This window comes from Narcine bancroftii, chromosome 6 (assembly GCF_036971445.1).
Source record: "Narcine bancroftii isolate sNarBan1 chromosome 6, sNarBan1.hap1, whole genome shotgun sequence".
Taxonomy (NCBI): Eukaryota; Metazoa; Chordata; class Chondrichthyes; order Torpediniformes; family Narcinidae; genus Narcine; species Narcine bancroftii.
The window spans coordinates 163,162,725-163,179,653 of NC_091474.1; the positions used below are offsets into that span (position 1 = coordinate 163,162,725).

Consider the following 16,929-nt stretch of genomic DNA (forward strand, 5'->3'; position numbering starts at 1 on the left):
ACTAGCTATCCATGTTTTATCAACCATGGTTCCCTTTTTCTACTATCCTTTTCCTGTCCCAGTGGGAAAAACCTACCCTGAACCAAGCACAAGTAGCCCCAAAACTTCCACCAAATTAGTTCTGTACTTTCACCTTTGAAAAGCTGGAATTTTCTCTCACTAGTTCCTGCCTCATACCATTGTAATGATCTCTTCCCCAATTTAACATATGTCTATTTTGTCTGATTTTATCCTGATCCTTAGCTGTACTCTCTCCAAAATGCTCACCCATTCTATTCCTTTTAAAACATTTAAACCCAGTTCCTGCATCAGCTAATCCTGCCCTTCCTCCAGTCAAGTCTCTGAAATGAACATTACATCATAGTTCCATTTACTAATCCATGCTCTATCACCTTTATTCCTCATACTCCTAGCATTAAAACAGACACGTCAAACCCTGCCTGTCCTTCCTCACAAACTCAGAACACATTGCATCAAACTTTTGACCTTCTAACCTATTCTCTGCACTCTCATTCTGGTTCCCACTCCACTGTCAAACTAACTTAAACTCTCCCCAACAGCTCTCAAACCTGCCTGCCAGGATACTGGTCCCTCTCCAGTTCAGGTGCAGCCTGTCCTTTTTGCACAGGTCAGACCTTCCCCAGAACAGATCCCAATGATCCACAAATCTGAACTCCTCCCCCTCCATCAACTCTTCAACCACGCATTCATCTGACACAACTTTCCATTCCTACCCTCTTTGGCGCATGGCACAGACAGCAATCCCGAGGTGACCATCCTAGAGGCCCTGCTTTTTAATTTCTTTCCTAACTCCCTATATTCCCTCTTCAGGACCTCATTACTCCTCCTGTCTATGATTGGTCCCCATATGGACCACGATATTTGGTTGCTCACCCTCCCCCTCCAGAATGTCGTGAATTCAACCAGAGATGTCCCTGACTCTGGCACCTGGGAGGCAACATACCATCCAGGACCCTTGATCTCGTTCACAGAACCTCCTATCTGATCTCCTAACCAACAAGTCCCCAATCACCACAGCTCTCCACTTCTTGCCTTTTCCCTTCTGAGCAGAGGGGGCCAGTCTGTGCCAGAGACGCGACCACTACAACTTGTTCCTGGTAGATCGTCCCCCCAACAGTATCCTAAACAGTATACTTATTGCTGAGGTGAACAGCCACATGGATGCTCTATCCAGTGACCACAGCTAGAAAGTGCACACACAAAAGGGTGTCAAAGGGATGACCTAAAATCACATTGAGTTTGGACTGAATCATATTGTCCAACTTCACATCTTGGAATAAAGTATAGCTTGGAAAAGGGTATTCTTTGGATTTCATGGAGAACTGAGGCAGCTTTATATTGAACCCACTTCTCCAACTGTGTGCAAAAGGAAAAGATACAAATAGAACAAGGGAAGGCGATTGTGGCAACTACTATCCATAAAAAATACGCTCAGTCGGCTATTTACTGTAACACGTTCAAATAAATTCATAACAAAGATGTATTTTAAACTGTTTATTAGTGAACACAAAAGAAGTGGTAACAGTAACTTCCTCGCTAACGTGACATACAGCCCTACTTACTCACTGTCTATCCTGCCATTCCAGTCAATATGGACTAACGACTCAACAGTGCAAAAATCCTCACGCATGTGCATGTGTGCATTGGAAGAACTAGAACGCGCACAGCCGCTGGAACCCGGGACACCGTCGATGCCCACAGCCAAACCAAAGTCAATCAACAACACGCCTTTGGCTTATACAATACCCGCCCCTAATTATTATGTATGAAATAATAATTACAAAATTATAAATAACAATCAGATACAGTAAATTGCAATATTATGTAGATCTTTCTTCATTCTTCACAAGGCGAGGGCTTACGAGCACAGCCTTGACAAAGAGTAATTTTCGGTCACTCTGGATCATTAAGGTGTGTCATCTCAAGTGGACAAGGGGAAAAGTCCAAATAAAACAACAAAATAAGGTCAGCTTTGAGCTTGTAAAATAAAGCCAGTTTTGGGCTTCTGTAGAAGGCAGACTTCTTTGATGGGTCGGTTCAAAAAGCCAGTTTTGGCCTTGATCAGAACATGATGTACAATTCCCTTGGATTTTCTGGTAATGTAACACTGTCTTACTTTTTTTCCATTCACAGAAATATTGACATTGAAAGATACACAGATTGGGCCCAAAGGTTGAGAACCAGCATCTTGAGGTGGCTTTCACAAGAGTCAAATCAAGATTCAAACTTTTCAACTGTATTCTTTCTTGTATGATCACTTCAGCAGAATTTGTTGCACGATTGGTCTTCAGAGAGGCTTTCACTGTTCCCAACATCAAATCAGTGACATACTAAATAATGTTACCCAAATTTCTCCCGTTGGTTGGGAACTATAACAAATTGTGATTTCATCTGAGGGCACAAGATGGGACTTTTTTTTTAAAAAAAGCTTTTGGATACGATTTATCACCTCTTGTCCAACTCCTTCATCCAACATTGATTGATCACGTGTGAAATATAAAAGAACCAAAGCTTAGACATCAGAATAGGCTTCAAACTGATCTTCCTCATGAAGTTCATTTCCCTCCACAACTATGGTGCCTACTTTTTGGAACTCCTCCAACTGGAAACTCTGAAGTCCCTTGATAGCTACAGTAACAGGCTTAAATGCTTCCTTCAAGTGCTTTCCCCAGACCATGTGATCTGGTTCTGCTCTTTATTGAATACCATACTTGTCTACCTGTGGATAATGTCAGTTGGTGAACATTTAGTTACTTCAAAATATATTTTTCCAGGGATCTGATTTCTTTCAGTCCTTCTAAATCCTGATGAATAACCAGAGCTTATTTCAAAGGGAACTTAACAGAAAGGGTCTTTCTGATTCGTATCACCCTTCCAAGCTCAATAACTGATCATATTTGGGTGACTGTTGCCTCTGTACATTTATCAATAACTGATTCCCTTATTTGTGGGAGCATGAGGTACGAGTTCAGTGATAAATGGTGTAAAGGGTGCCATAAGCCGGATCACGTTGAATAAGACAGCAAAGTTTCCAAAGCTCCTTTGCAATTCTCAGTACTATTTTCACCCTTTGACCTTCTATGATTCATTCACATGAACACATTGTATGTCCACAAATTTGACTTGTCTGGGCACCACAGTGTAGAGTCTGCATGCCTCCATTTCTGCTTTGAAAAATTGGATCAGGGAAAGCATCCATTTAGTCATGTTGTTGTCACTGTCCTCAACTGTACTTTCATAGAAAAGAAATTGAATACCCTTTTCCTTCTGCAATCTCTGCATATTCTTAATAAGGAATCTGCATGCATTGTACCAAGGTAGGAAGATGTCCTTGAGAACATCCCTCACTCCTTCTTTAAACTGTAAATTTTCTACTCTTACAACAGGGGAATTAATAAGGTACAGCCTCAATGCATCTGCACCCGAGATGTTAACAATGTGAATTGGATCTGGGTAATTCTTTTTTTCAAATTTTAGTTCAAAAAAGAGTACATAATATAAAAATCAGAAAGAAGAACTACAATTAACCCCAACCTCAAAAAATCCTGCAAGGGGAGCATACAAAAAACATAGTAAAAAAACCCACATTCAGTCATTTAAGATATTACTGAACCCATACATTTCAAATAAGGAGACCACATCTTAATAAAGAAATTATAATTATCATACAAACTAGATGTTATTTTTTCCATATAAATGCAAGATTTCAACTCATTATACCAATGAGCTACATTTACCTCAACATCATCCTTCCATGAAATTCTCACACATTTACATGCTACAGCCAATGCTAAACAAATAAAAGCTATCTGAAACTTGTCTAACCCCAAATCATTAAATATGACAGTACAACCCAACAAAAAAAATTTGAATCTAATAAAAAATTAATTTTAAACAATTTTTGAAGAAATTCCCTAATTTTTTGCCAAAATGTTTGAACCTTATTACAAAACCAAACTGAATGTAAAAATGTCTGTACACATGATCCACATCAAAAACACACTTCTGAATTTCTAAATCCATATTTTTTCAATTTCTCAGGGGTCAAATAAAACTGATGCAAAAAATTATAATTAACCATACTATACCTTACATTAAGCAATTTAATCACTCCATCAAGACACAATCTCCCAATCAACCTGTTCAATATCACAAATTAAATCACTTTCCCATTTAATCCTAGATTTATCTAAATTTATTTTATCCATAGTATCTTGTAACAATGTAGACATCTCAGAAATAAAACCCCTATTTTGTGAATGAGAAACCAAAAATTCAAATTTTGTTAACCTAGGGATTTTCATTTCTCTTCCAAAATTATCTTTCACTAGTGCTCTAATTTGATAGAACACAAAGAAATTCCAAATTTCTCTCCAAGTTGATTAAAAGACAGAAATTGACCTTCTTCAAAACAATCCTGCAACAATTTTATTCCTTTAATCGGCCATTCCTTTCAAAATCTATTATTCACCGAAAAAGGTATCAATTTATTTTGATATATTGGAGCATGAACCGATATTTTACCTTTCGTACCTATCAAGGAGTTCCTTTTAGTCCAAATCTCTAACAAATGTTTTAAAATCGGTACATTATATCTTTGTAATGAAACAGGGTTCCACTTAAATATAAAATGATGGGGGGGGGGGGGGGGGCGTGGCAAGATGGCGTAAGGATCAGACGTGCCTTCCAGTCCTCTCCTTATTGTTTTGTCTAGAAATGCCCGTTAAAATTCTTTAAAAGTTTAGATAATTTCAGTGCTGTTAATTTAACTTATGATGGTACAATTGGTGGAAGAGAGCAAAAAAAAACGACAACAGATCATCAAAAAACTACATTTTCCAAAAGTTCAAGTTTTGGAGCCTACCTACAGGAAGGACACCAGGACTCAGCGTGAAATGGATCCCAGGAGAGAGGTACAGTGTTCGGATGTAGAGCTCTATGTTACATCGGTAGAGCCCCCTAAAGAGGGTGCCAAACAGCCTTTAGAACAAAGAGTTACTCAAAGGCATTTGTCATCTGTAGAGGTGGTGCTGCAAACTGCATCTTTTGAGATAGAAGAACCTATACAACTTGATGTACTGGGAGAGCTTAATACATTATGGACTGGGGAAAACCCCAGCCAGCATCCTCCAGTCATTGCTGGAGAGGCTGTGGCTGGGGTTTCCACACGCAGTCATATTACAAGGAAGGCAACCAGAATGAAGGAAGGAACAGAAGATCCTTTGGTTATGCAGAAGAAGCAGGAATCTGTTGAGCCAAAATCTCTTCCAATTGAAAAGATTTTTGTGAATCTTGAATCTAAATTATCTTATACAATGCAGGGATTATCCAAGATTATGACTGAACTTGGTACTAGGTTTAATACTCTGGTGAAAATACATTCTCAACAGATGGCTGAGTTTGGAGCTTTTAAGCTTGAATTGAGAGATAAATTTAATTCGTGTGAAGATATAGACGAAATACGGGATCAAGTTTTTGATGTGACCAAAATGTTCGAAGACTTACAAACTCAAAATAAAAATTTGGTGAAAAAGATTGATTATTTGGAAAACCAATCCAGATGGAACAATATAAAGATTATTGGTTTGCCGGAAGGTATGGAGGGACCAGACCCAAGAAAATTTTTTACTGAATGGATTCCGCAGGTGCTGGGTCAAGAACATTTCCCGGAAGGTATAATACTGGAACGTGCTCACAGAGCCTTGCGTAGAAGACCTATTTCAGATCAAAGTCCAAGACCTGTTTTGGTTCGTTGCTTAAATTATTACGACAGAGAAATAATTTTACGAGTGGCTATTAAAAATGCACAACAGAGAAAATCACCCTTGATGATTCATAATAATCGAGTTTTCCTCTTTGCGATTTGAGTCAAGAAGTTATGTTCCAACGACGGGAATTCAATCCTGCTAAAGAGTTGTTGTGGACGAAAGGTTACAAGGCAACCTTTAGATATCCAGCTGTTTTGAAGGTTTTCCAAGATGGTTGCCAACCAAAGTTCTTTGATTCTCCGAAGGAAGCTATAGCATTTGCTCAAGAGCTGTCAATTACTCAGTTTCAACAGAGACATAGTCCACCGCGATCTCTAAGGAGACAAGAGATGGAAGAAAAAAGCCGTGCTCCAAGAAGGAATGGTTGTAATGGTGACTCAGCAGTTGGAGCTGATTAAAAGAAGAGTTGTCCTTTTTTTTCTATTTTTTTTAAAAGGGATATTAAATAATGATGATGTTAGTTTAAGATGAAGTGAGAGTTGGGGGAGAGAACTGGATAGGCACTATTTCCTGAAAGTTATCTGCTACGTGTGAGTTATCTCACACCCATTTTCTTTTGGGTTTAGATGGGAGGGGGTATTTTTAACCTCCTAACCGTTTTTTTTCCTTTTTTTTGCATTATTAGATTAAAGAGTGAAGGGTTTTTTTTTGTTTAAATATAAAAAAAAAGCATAAGAAAGTATTTGATTGTTTAAAAAACTAAAAATTGATGTGGTTTTTTTTGTAAAGTTTATTCAGTAGATAAGGAATATCTGAAATTTAAATGTGAATGGGATGGATAAGTTTTTTTAAATATTTTTTCTTTAACTTTAAGGTGAAAGGAGTGGTAATTCTGGTGTATATTATTTTGCTATTTTAGTTATAGAACGAAGGGAATAATGGTGAAAGTTATAAATTGAATTGTACAATTCTTAATGAGGCTTGAATTTTGTTTGTGGTTAATTCTCCATTTGTTGAAGATATAGATTTCGTTGTAGATGTGTTTTTATTATTTGGATATCTGAATTTTAACGTAATGATTGGGGATATTTAAATGTGGTATTGGAGCTTTTATTGGATAACTATTTAAGAGTAAAAGGGAAAAATGGTGGAAGAGTACTAAAATTGAATTGTACAATGCTTAATGAAGTTTGAATTTTGTTTTAAGATGGTGGTTTATGTGACTAATATGATGATAGATGTGAAGTTAGTTGATATTTGGTGAAGGTTTATCTCAATAGAGAAAGTTTTTTTTTCATCTTTTTTTTCCATGCTACAATTTTTTTTAAGAATTGATTATTGTTTAAGAATTTTTGATAGATAATGTTACTAACTTTACTAATTTTTTATATTAAGTTTGAGTTAAATATATGTTTCATCTTAACTCCGTTTGTTAAATATATGCATTTAAGTTTGATTTAAATATGTTTTTTAAGTCTGATATCTTAGTATTAATTACTTTTCTCTTTGTTAGTATTTTAATCGGTTATGTTTTTGTTTTTTTTTGTAAGTGGGTTTTTTTCTCACATATTATTAACTTTATTAATTCTTCACTCTTTATTTTTGGGGGGAAAGGGGGGGTTGGACTAATTTGAGTTGGGTTATTAATGTGTAATAATTATTGGGGAGGGTATAGTTTATTTAGATTACTGATACTGTATTGTAATTTTATTATTTTATTCTTAATTTTTTTTAATGTAATCCTATATGTTATTCATGTTATAAAATCTTAAATAAAGTTTAAAAAAATATATATATAAAATGATGAAGATATGATTCTGAAATACTAGCCAATTCTACCTTAGCCCAAGTAGGAGGATATGAAACATCCAACATATGATTAATTAATCTTAATTGAGCTGCTTCATAATAATTTTGAAAATGAGGCAATTGTAAACCTCCCAAAGCATATTTCCAAGTCAATTTATATAATGCTACTCTCGCTAATTTCCCCTTCCATAAAAATTCTCGTACTGCTTTATTTAAATCCTGAAAAAAAGATTTGGAAGCAAGCAAGGAATCAACTGAAAAAGATACTGAATTCGCAGAAAAACATTAATCTTGATACAATTTATTTGACCTAATGACAAAGGTAAATACTTCTATTTAATCAGATCAGCTTTAATCTTTCTCATTAACGGTAGGTAATTTAATTTATACAATGATTGAATATTTACATAAATCATTATACCCAAGTACTTAACTTTATCAGTCCAACAAAAATTAGTAATTTGTCTACATTGATCATAATTTGCATCAGGAATTGGTAATATTTCATTTTATCCCAATTCACCTTATATCCTGATAATACACCATATTGTTCTAAACATTCTTGCAAATAAATTAAAGATTGTTCCGGATTATTAAATGTATCAAGACATCACCTGCAAATAAATTAATCTTATATTCATCATCTAATATTCTCATTCTGCCTTATGGCTTGAGCTAATGGTTCGATGACCAACGCAAATAGAGCTGGCGACAAAGGGCAACCTTGATGAGTTGAACGTGATAATTTCAATAACAGGTTTGACCATTTGTCGCCACCCTCGCAACCCAACCAATAAAAAAAGGGTCCAAATTTAAACCTCTCTCACACTTTAAATAAAAAAATTCCATTCAACCTAATCAAATGCTTTTTCCGCATCAAGAGCAACTACCATTGGTAGGTTGGGTTGCTGGCGCGATGCATTGATCAATGAAATTACTCTAATAATATTGTCAGAAGTATACCTATTTTTAATAAAACCAGCCTGATTTGCCTAATTGAGGCAAATATTTAGCAAGTCTGTTTGCCAATAATTTCGCTATTATTTTGTAATAAAGAAATTGGCTGATATGAAGCAACGTAAAGAGGGTCTCTGTCTTTTTTTGGTATTACTGTTATTATTGTACTCAAACATGACTCTGGTAAAGCTTGTTCCAGGGTCATTTGCTGAAGAACATCCATCAATAAAGGAGACAAATCATCATTAAAAACTTTATAAAATTCAACAGTATATCCATCCTCTCCTGGAGACTTCCCATTAGGCATTTGTTGAATAACATCCTTAATCTCTAAATCAGTAAAAGGAGAGTCCAATTTCCTCACATCATCTTCCCCTAATATTGGCAAATTTAAATCAGATAAAAAAAGACTCAATAGAACCATCATCTCAAACTCCCTAAGAAGTATATAATTTCTGATAAAATGATAAAAATTGATCATTTATTTCCTGAGGTTATATAAGTAACTGAATTATCTTTTCTCACAGCATTAATAGTTCTCAAAGCTTGTTCTGTTTTCAATTGCCAGGCTAAAACTTTATGAGTTCTTGGGTATTTCTTATGTTCGCTCATTTTCTGACATGGTTATTATGCAGTGACATGTTACCAACAGTTCCATAACGATCCTCACACACATCAGCAAAATTATGCAGTTGGGCAGATGTCATTCTTCCAAACTTTGTGGGTTTGAAGCATCTGACAACCTCAAAGTCTTCCACGTTATGAAGATCCGTAATCCAACTCATCCATTCCTGCACAGTAGAGTCTGGTATCATATCATCTCAACCAAATTTTTTCCTACACTAATCTTGCAGGATCTTCTTGGCAGTCAAGAGTACTGATGCCAATATTCCTAGGGAATCATATAGTTGCAAAACCCCATGGTGTGGTCGACACCATTTTCTGCCATCATTACATTTCAGTACACCATCTGGTACTTTCTCTGTATATCCTTTGGATATCATGTCAGACATGAAGTTGGTGTCGTCTGACTGACAGGAAGAATCCCTCTAGAATCTTCTCTTTAGGTTCAGTGAATGTTACTCAGCAACATTTCTATCATCAGGCACGCACATTTCTCTTTCCTTTAAAGGTAATCCAATGCAATAATGGCCATCAGCTAACTTGGCAGATTTTGAGACTAAATCCAAGAACTGCCTGTCTTCCCTTAAAAGTTCTTGGTCGTCAGTGAGGCCCTCAGGAAAATCAGTCCTGAACTGCTGTTCACACAGCTCATCAAGTTTCACAACTGATCTCCTGTTAACACTTGTTGCTCTCTGCTCCTGAGCTTTATAATTTTTTTCTTCCTCATGGTCCATTAATCGTCCAACTAAGCATGGTTTTGACAGCGTAAGGACTGTCTCCCAGACTCGTATTACATCTAGTAGTTCCAGAGTCTTTGGTACATCTGAGCTAATCTGCAACTGTATTTCAGATAGATGAACATTCCTCAGATGAGACCACAGTCGATATTATTTTGATCAGGAATATTTCCTTTGTGCTTTGGTATAGTTTTCTGAGTGCATACGCCTTGGAAATCTTTTGCTTTCTCCAGCAACCTCTAAGCCTGAAACAATGCTGGTTTTAATGACCTTCCTTTGACTCATAGTTCTCAATAGAGGACTTGACCACCTTCCCTGATGATTAAGTTTATTTATTAGCCCCACTGTGCAAAATGATGTAATGCTACCCGGGTCAAGAAATGAATCAATATGCACTGTTGCATTCCTCTTCCTGGCCTTGACTTGAACAGGCACTATAGAGAGTTTGCAGTTATCTTCACCAGCTCCAGTAAGACCACTTTTCTGAACAGAGGCTACAGCACTGTTTTTAGCTGCTTCCTTTATTTTCTTTTCCTTCTTTCTTTGGTGGATATGCAGCTTTCTGGGATGCTTTAAAGCAGACATGTTGCAGCTGAGTCGCTTCCTCCAGTTTTTGCTGATATGTCCTTTACACAGACAGTCAAAACATACTCTATTCTCCTTTGGGAAAGTGATTTTCTCTCTATGCGCCCTCTTTTCCAACTGTGGACACAACTCCAAAGTATGTCCACCTCCACAGAACAAACAGCCCCTCACAACAGTAAACTCTCCTTTTCCTTAGTCTCTATCATTTTCCTTGTCTGCAACTGTAACAGCAGTAGCAAAGAGACTTCTTTTTATTATTGGGTGAGGCTGTGACTTGGACTTCCTTTCATCCTTGCTCACTGTTGGAGTGTCTTTTTTAAAAAATATATAATTTTTGTTTTTCCGTATGCATACCAAAATTTCCATTTTCAAAATACAGATATAGATTGATAGATATAAAATATTACTTTTTCTTACAAAACAAAAGACAACAGTCACCCACCTCCTTCATTGTATGGATCCGTACACAGTCGGGGATTACAGTTGGGTTTAAAAAAGAAAGTCTTCATTGGGGAGATCACACATTTTTATAATAGTAGTGCCCTTTTATTTATTTTATTTGGGCCCCTATATAATCCAAATATGTTTTTCATATTTTTATAAGTCATCATGTTTGTTCTTTAGATTGTGATTTTTTTTTCCCCATAGGTATGCAACTTCATCTCTGTCTTCCATCATGCTATCTGCAAAGGGGAATCAGATTTCCAAGTAATTGTAATACATTTCTTAGCCACAGCTAAAGCTATTTTAACAAATGACATTTGGAATTAAGTTAATTTGTTACTTACTTCAATAAAGTTCCCCAAAAGATAAAACTCTGGATCATCCGCCAAGGCCACTCGTTATCCTTATTATTTCAGTAATATCCTACTAGAAAAGTCTCACCTTCACACACAACCATGTAGCATATACAAATTTTCCTATTTCTGTTCCACATCCAAAACACATCTCTCTCTCTCTCTCTCTCTCTCTCTCTCTCTCTCTCTCTCTCTTCCCCCCCTCCTCTCCCCTCTTCCCCCCCCCCCAATCTTGGAGAGCAATTGATTTTAATTTACATGTGCTTCCCAGCCAAATCATTTGCTCTATCTTTCTCTTAAAAACTATCTTAAATGGAGAAAGCAAAAGAATGTCCCATTAGCTATCCCAGTGGTTCTCAACTTTTTTTTTCCCACCCACATATCACTTTAAGTATTCCCTATGCCATAAGTGCTCTGTGATTTGTAAGGGATTGCTTAAGATGGTATGTGAGTGGGAAGGAAAGGTTGAGAATCACTGCTCAATTGTAACTGAAATATTTTGTTTGAGAAAATTTGTCATTGGCCAATATCCTTTGGAATTATGAAATCGTGAACATAACGAGTCAATTAGTTATGATTAAAACAGTGGTTTTCAACCTTTGTCTTTCCACCCACATACCACCTTAAGCAAACCCTTACTAATCACAGAGCACCTATGGCATAGGGAATACTTAAAGTGATGTGATTGGAAAGAAAAAGGTTGAGAACCACTGAGCTACTCCATACTTATTACTTAATTGTTGAAAAGACACAAGAGATCCTTCCATATAACAATCATCAACATATTTTATTCCTTTGTCATACCATGAATTCAAATATTTTGTTACCCTGATTCATCGACAGTGGCACATTTTTACATTATGGTGTTCTTAGTGATATACCTGCTTCTTTACCCCCATACATTCATTTATTTCCTGCTGTGTTCTAACCATGTGTAGTAATATAGGATCATCCTTTTTTTGTTATTGTCTTCACATTCCACATAAATAATGTCCTTCATTATTTCTTTTTTTATTGAATTCAATCCCATTCGAATCCACGAAGGGGGACACTGTTCTTCAAAGAAAGATGATAAAAATCTTGCTTGTGTTCATATACTTCTTAAAATCCGGAAGTCTAAGTCGTCCCACTTTATAGTCCAATGTTAACTTTTCCAGTGCAATTCTTGGTACTTTGATATTCCATAGGAATTGTTTTATACAATTATGTAATAATTTAAGAATTTTTTTGTTAGTACAATAGCCAATGAAAGAGATTCTGTAGTCTTGGTATTACCTTCATTTTTATACAATTTACCCCTCCTAGTAATGTAATTGGCAGATCTTTCAATTTTTGTCGATCTTTTTCTATTTTTTTCTTGAAGAGGAATATAATTAAGGTTATATAAATTCTGTCATTATTCTTAAGTATTTAATTCCATCTTTCTTCCATTTAAATCTACCACCTTTTTGGTATCTCTCAAAGATCTGTAATGGTATTATCCCACTTGTATCCATATTTATTTTATATCTCAATATTCTTCCATATTTTTCTAATTTTTTTGCATTCTTAACAATGATTCAGCTAGGTCATACATATATAAAAGCATATCATCGGCAAATATATTCTTTTCTGTTCTTCTTGTCCAACTTTGAAGTCCTTAATATCCAGATCTCTGAAAATCTCTAGGATTTAGCTAGGATGAATAATGCTGGAGATTAGGGACACCCCTATCTACTCAAAATAGATGACCTTTAGTTAGGGTTATTACAGTGGAACTCTGATTTAATGTGAATTCAAACATAATGTGATGACGTCTAAATATCCACGTTCCATTCTTTAGGACAGGACGTTAAGCCAGCCCATTTTAAAAGATGCATTACCAAGGAATCCCATTCTGTGGCACAGCGGATGTTTAGAAGTGGTGCATCCAAATTATTAAGTGCAATAATGTTTATCTTGGTGTGGAATTCATCGCATTGATTAAGGGGAAGTGGTTTGTGTTGCTGAGAACATTCAGAACGGGAGCTGGGGTAAGTGCAACCGCGGATGGGGGGGGCAAGTGCAGCTGCGGATGGAGGGGGGGCAAGTGCAGCCGCGTATGGGGGTGGGCTTGTGCAGCCGCGGATGGGGGGGGGCAAGTGCAGCCGCGGATGGGGGGGGGCAAGTGCAGCCGCGGATGGGGGGGGCAAGTTCAGCCGCGGAGGGGGGGGGGCGAGTGCAGCCACGGAGTGGGGGGAGAGTGCAGCCGCGGAGGGGGGAGAGAGTGCAGCCGCGGAGGGTGGAGGGGGATGAAAAGTCCAGGCTAGTAATTGACTATAGCCAAACTATTAGATCCTTTTACACTCCTGGAAGCATACCCCCTCCCTTGTATTTTGGACATGGTGAACGGAATTGTGTTTATTCAACCATCAAACTTAAAGCTGCTTACCACCAGTTGCCAATCTGTTCCAAGGTCCGTCCCTACACCAGTTTTGAGGCTAACAGGAGACTATTAGTTCTGGAGGGTTCCCTTCAGTATCACAAATGAGGTCTCAATCTTCCAGAGACAGATGGACCGAATGGTGGACAAATTTAAGTGGAAGGCCCCCTTCCCCTACCTCGACAACATTACCATTTGTAGCCACTCTCTGGAGGACCATGACTCTAACCTCCATAATTTCCTCCAAGCAGCTAAGGCCTGGAATCTCACTTACAACACCATTAAGTGTATATTCAGGGCTAAACACTCAGCCATCTTGGGCTACATGGTGGAGAATGGCATCATCAGCCCCAACCCCGACAAGATGCTGCCCCTGATAGAACTCCCAATCCTGAGGACCATGAAAGCATTGAGGTGGTGTCTGGGCTTCTTCTCATATTATGCCCAATGGATCCCACAATATACAGACAAGGTTTGTCCCCTCTTAAAGATCACTTCCTTCCCACTGACACCTGAAGCTCAAACTGCTTTCAACTACATCCGAAGCCACATTGTGAATGGCAACATGCATGCGGTGGACGAGAATACACCTTTCCAGGTGGAAAGTGATACCTCAGACTCTTAATCAGGCAAGTTGGCCAGTTGTATTTTTTTCTAGGACCCGACAAGGCCACAAGCATCGGAATCCATTAGTGGAGAAAGAGGCCCAAGCCATTGTGGAGACCATCAGACCTGGTGGGCAGGAAATTCACATTCCTCACAGACCAGCAATCGATGGCATTTATGTTCAATAATACAAAATGGGAAAAAATTAAAAATGATAAAATCATTCAGTGGAGGATCGAACTCGACACCAACAACTATGAGAAAGTCGACCGACCTTGTTCCCTCAATGAGCTTCCAGATGCCCTGTCCAGAGGAATCTGTGCCACCTAGGCATGGCCCATTTTGTCAAAGCATGTAATTTACCCTACTCAATTGAGGATGTCAGGGAAATATCCAGGTCCTGCCAGGTCTGCACCGAATACAAACCATACTTCGACTGCCCCAGCAAGGTGCACCTGCTAAAATCATCCTGCCCCTTCGAATGCTTCAGTGTTGATTTTTTAAGGGACTCCTCCCCTCCATAAACAGGAACACGTACCTTCTCACAGTCATTGACAAGTACTCTAGTTTCCAGTTTGCCATTCTCTGCCCGACACATCCATGCCATCCGTCATTAAGGCCCTAAACTCCATTTTCACCCAGTTCAGGTATCCCGGTTATATCCATAGTGACTGTGGCTCATCGTTTATGAGCAAGGAGCTACGTTAGTTTCTGTTGGTAAGGGGCATTGCATCAGCAGGACAACCAACTATAACCCCCGGGGGAACAGACAGGTTGAGAAAGAGAACGCTATGGTTTGGAAGGCCATAACTTTGGTCCTCTGGTCCAAAGGACTTCCACAGTCACGCAGAAAGCATGTCCTACCCATGGGACTCCACTCCATTAGGTCACTACTTTGCTTTGCGACCAATGCAACTCCTCACGAACTGATATTTTTGTTCGAGAGAAAGTCAGTGTCAGGGACAACCCTCCCAGCTTGGATTACAGCACCAGCCCCAGTGCTGCTTCGAAAGCACATGAGGAGGAGCAAAACCGACCTCCTGATTGAGAAGGTGAACCCTTGTAAGCCTATGTGGGACACCTGGATTGCAGGGAGGACACTGTCTCGATCAGTGGCACATGCCATGACTGAGGGTCCACCGCCCCAAGGGAGTCAGGACCTACTCAGGATTCCCTGGGGAACACTAAGGGGCTCAGGTAAGATGTCTCAGGAAGTGGCTCCACCCACCCCTCAACCAGAACTGGATCATCCATACCCCAAGGTCCTGGAACCACAAGAGGGTCAGGAAGTCCAATGCCCACCTATGCTACGGTGATCTGCCCCCCCTCCCCCAACCAACCTCCAGACCTCCTGACAGGTTGAAATTGTAAAATTTTTTTGACTTTTCTATGTTCTCTGTTTCACCCACAGACGTCATTCTGAAGGAAGGGGTGAATGTAGTGAACTGGGAATTCAGCACTGGTGTGATGGTCTAAGGACTGGCTCCTCCCCTGACTCTACCCCCACATATCCCGATTATAAACCCTGGTTCCCCGCCAAAACCCCAGTTCGGTCCAAAGACCATGTGTGGTATTCTTACTGAATAAAAGCGTGTTGAACTCTTTCTGGTCTTGAGTGATCTCAGCTGCACTACAGGACTGAGTGCTGCTGCGAATGGGGAGGAGTTGAGCACTGCCGCGGAAGGGGGGGTTGTTGAGCGTTGCCGCGGGGGGGGGGGAGGGAGTTGAGCGCTGCCGTGGGGGGGTTTGTTGAGCGCTGCTGCGGAGGGGGGGTTGTTGAGCGCTGCCACGGAGGGGGGGGTTGCTTAGCACTGCCGCGGGGGGGTTGTTTAGCGCTGCCGCGGGGGGGTTGTTTAGCGCTGCCGCGGGGGGGGTTGTTTAGCGCTGCCGCGGAGGGGGGGGATTTACATCTGTACACACTTTCTTGCTTTTCCATTATTGTGATAGTTAATGTTAATGGCGAGTGGTCTGATAAAAGTCTTGCCAAATACTCTTTTTTTACCACTCTACTTTGTAACTTTGCAGACATTAAAACTAATTCAATCCTTGAATGTGAATCACATACCCTTGAGTGAAATGAATAGTCTTTTTCTGGGGAGTTGAGCTGCCTCCATATATCAATTAAATTTAAATCCTTCATAAGCGATCGTGTGTTTTTTTTTCACCTCTAGCCCTTGTTACTGTTCTCGCTGATTTGCCCAATATTGGATCTAAACAGAAATTTAAATCTCTTCCAATCAATATAATTTGTCTTCCCTCTGTGGTTTTTAAAAAAGATAACCTTCATAAAGACTTCACTGTCATAATTTGGGGCATAAATATTCATAGAAAGTCACGATTCTGCATACATTTTACAGTGTGCCATTACAACTCTTTCAGCTTGATCAGTTAATGTCTCTTCTATTATTATTGGTATATTTTTATTAATTAAAATTGCTACCCCTCTTGCTTTTGATCCAAATGAAAATGATATTATTGCCCCACTCATCCTCTTTTTGATCTTGCATGTTCCACTTTGTCAGATATGTTTCTTGTAAAAAGAATACACCTGCCTTTAATTTTTTTAGGTATGCCAAGATCCACTTTCTCTTCACCATTCTGTTAATTCCATTAACATTAGACCAATAAATTTTGATGATCCAGCTATATTCTTCTTTAAAGCAATATTTTTAACAGTAAAATCA

General features: G+C 38.7%; 1 protein-coding gene and 1 pseudogene across 2 annotated transcripts in view; both read right to left on the reverse strand.

Moving 5' to 3' along the window:
* The window catches only part of LOC138737645 (kinesin-like protein KIF3C), a 186,638-nt gene that overhangs the window by 71,131 nt on the left and 98,578 nt on the right, over positions 1-16,929 (reverse strand). The gene's annotated exons all lie outside the window — the stretch shown is intronic.
* LOC138736863 (isoleucine--tRNA ligase, cytoplasmic pseudogene) overlaps positions 1,988-16,929 on the reverse strand; it is a 101,670-nt pseudogene continuing 86,728 nt past the window's right edge.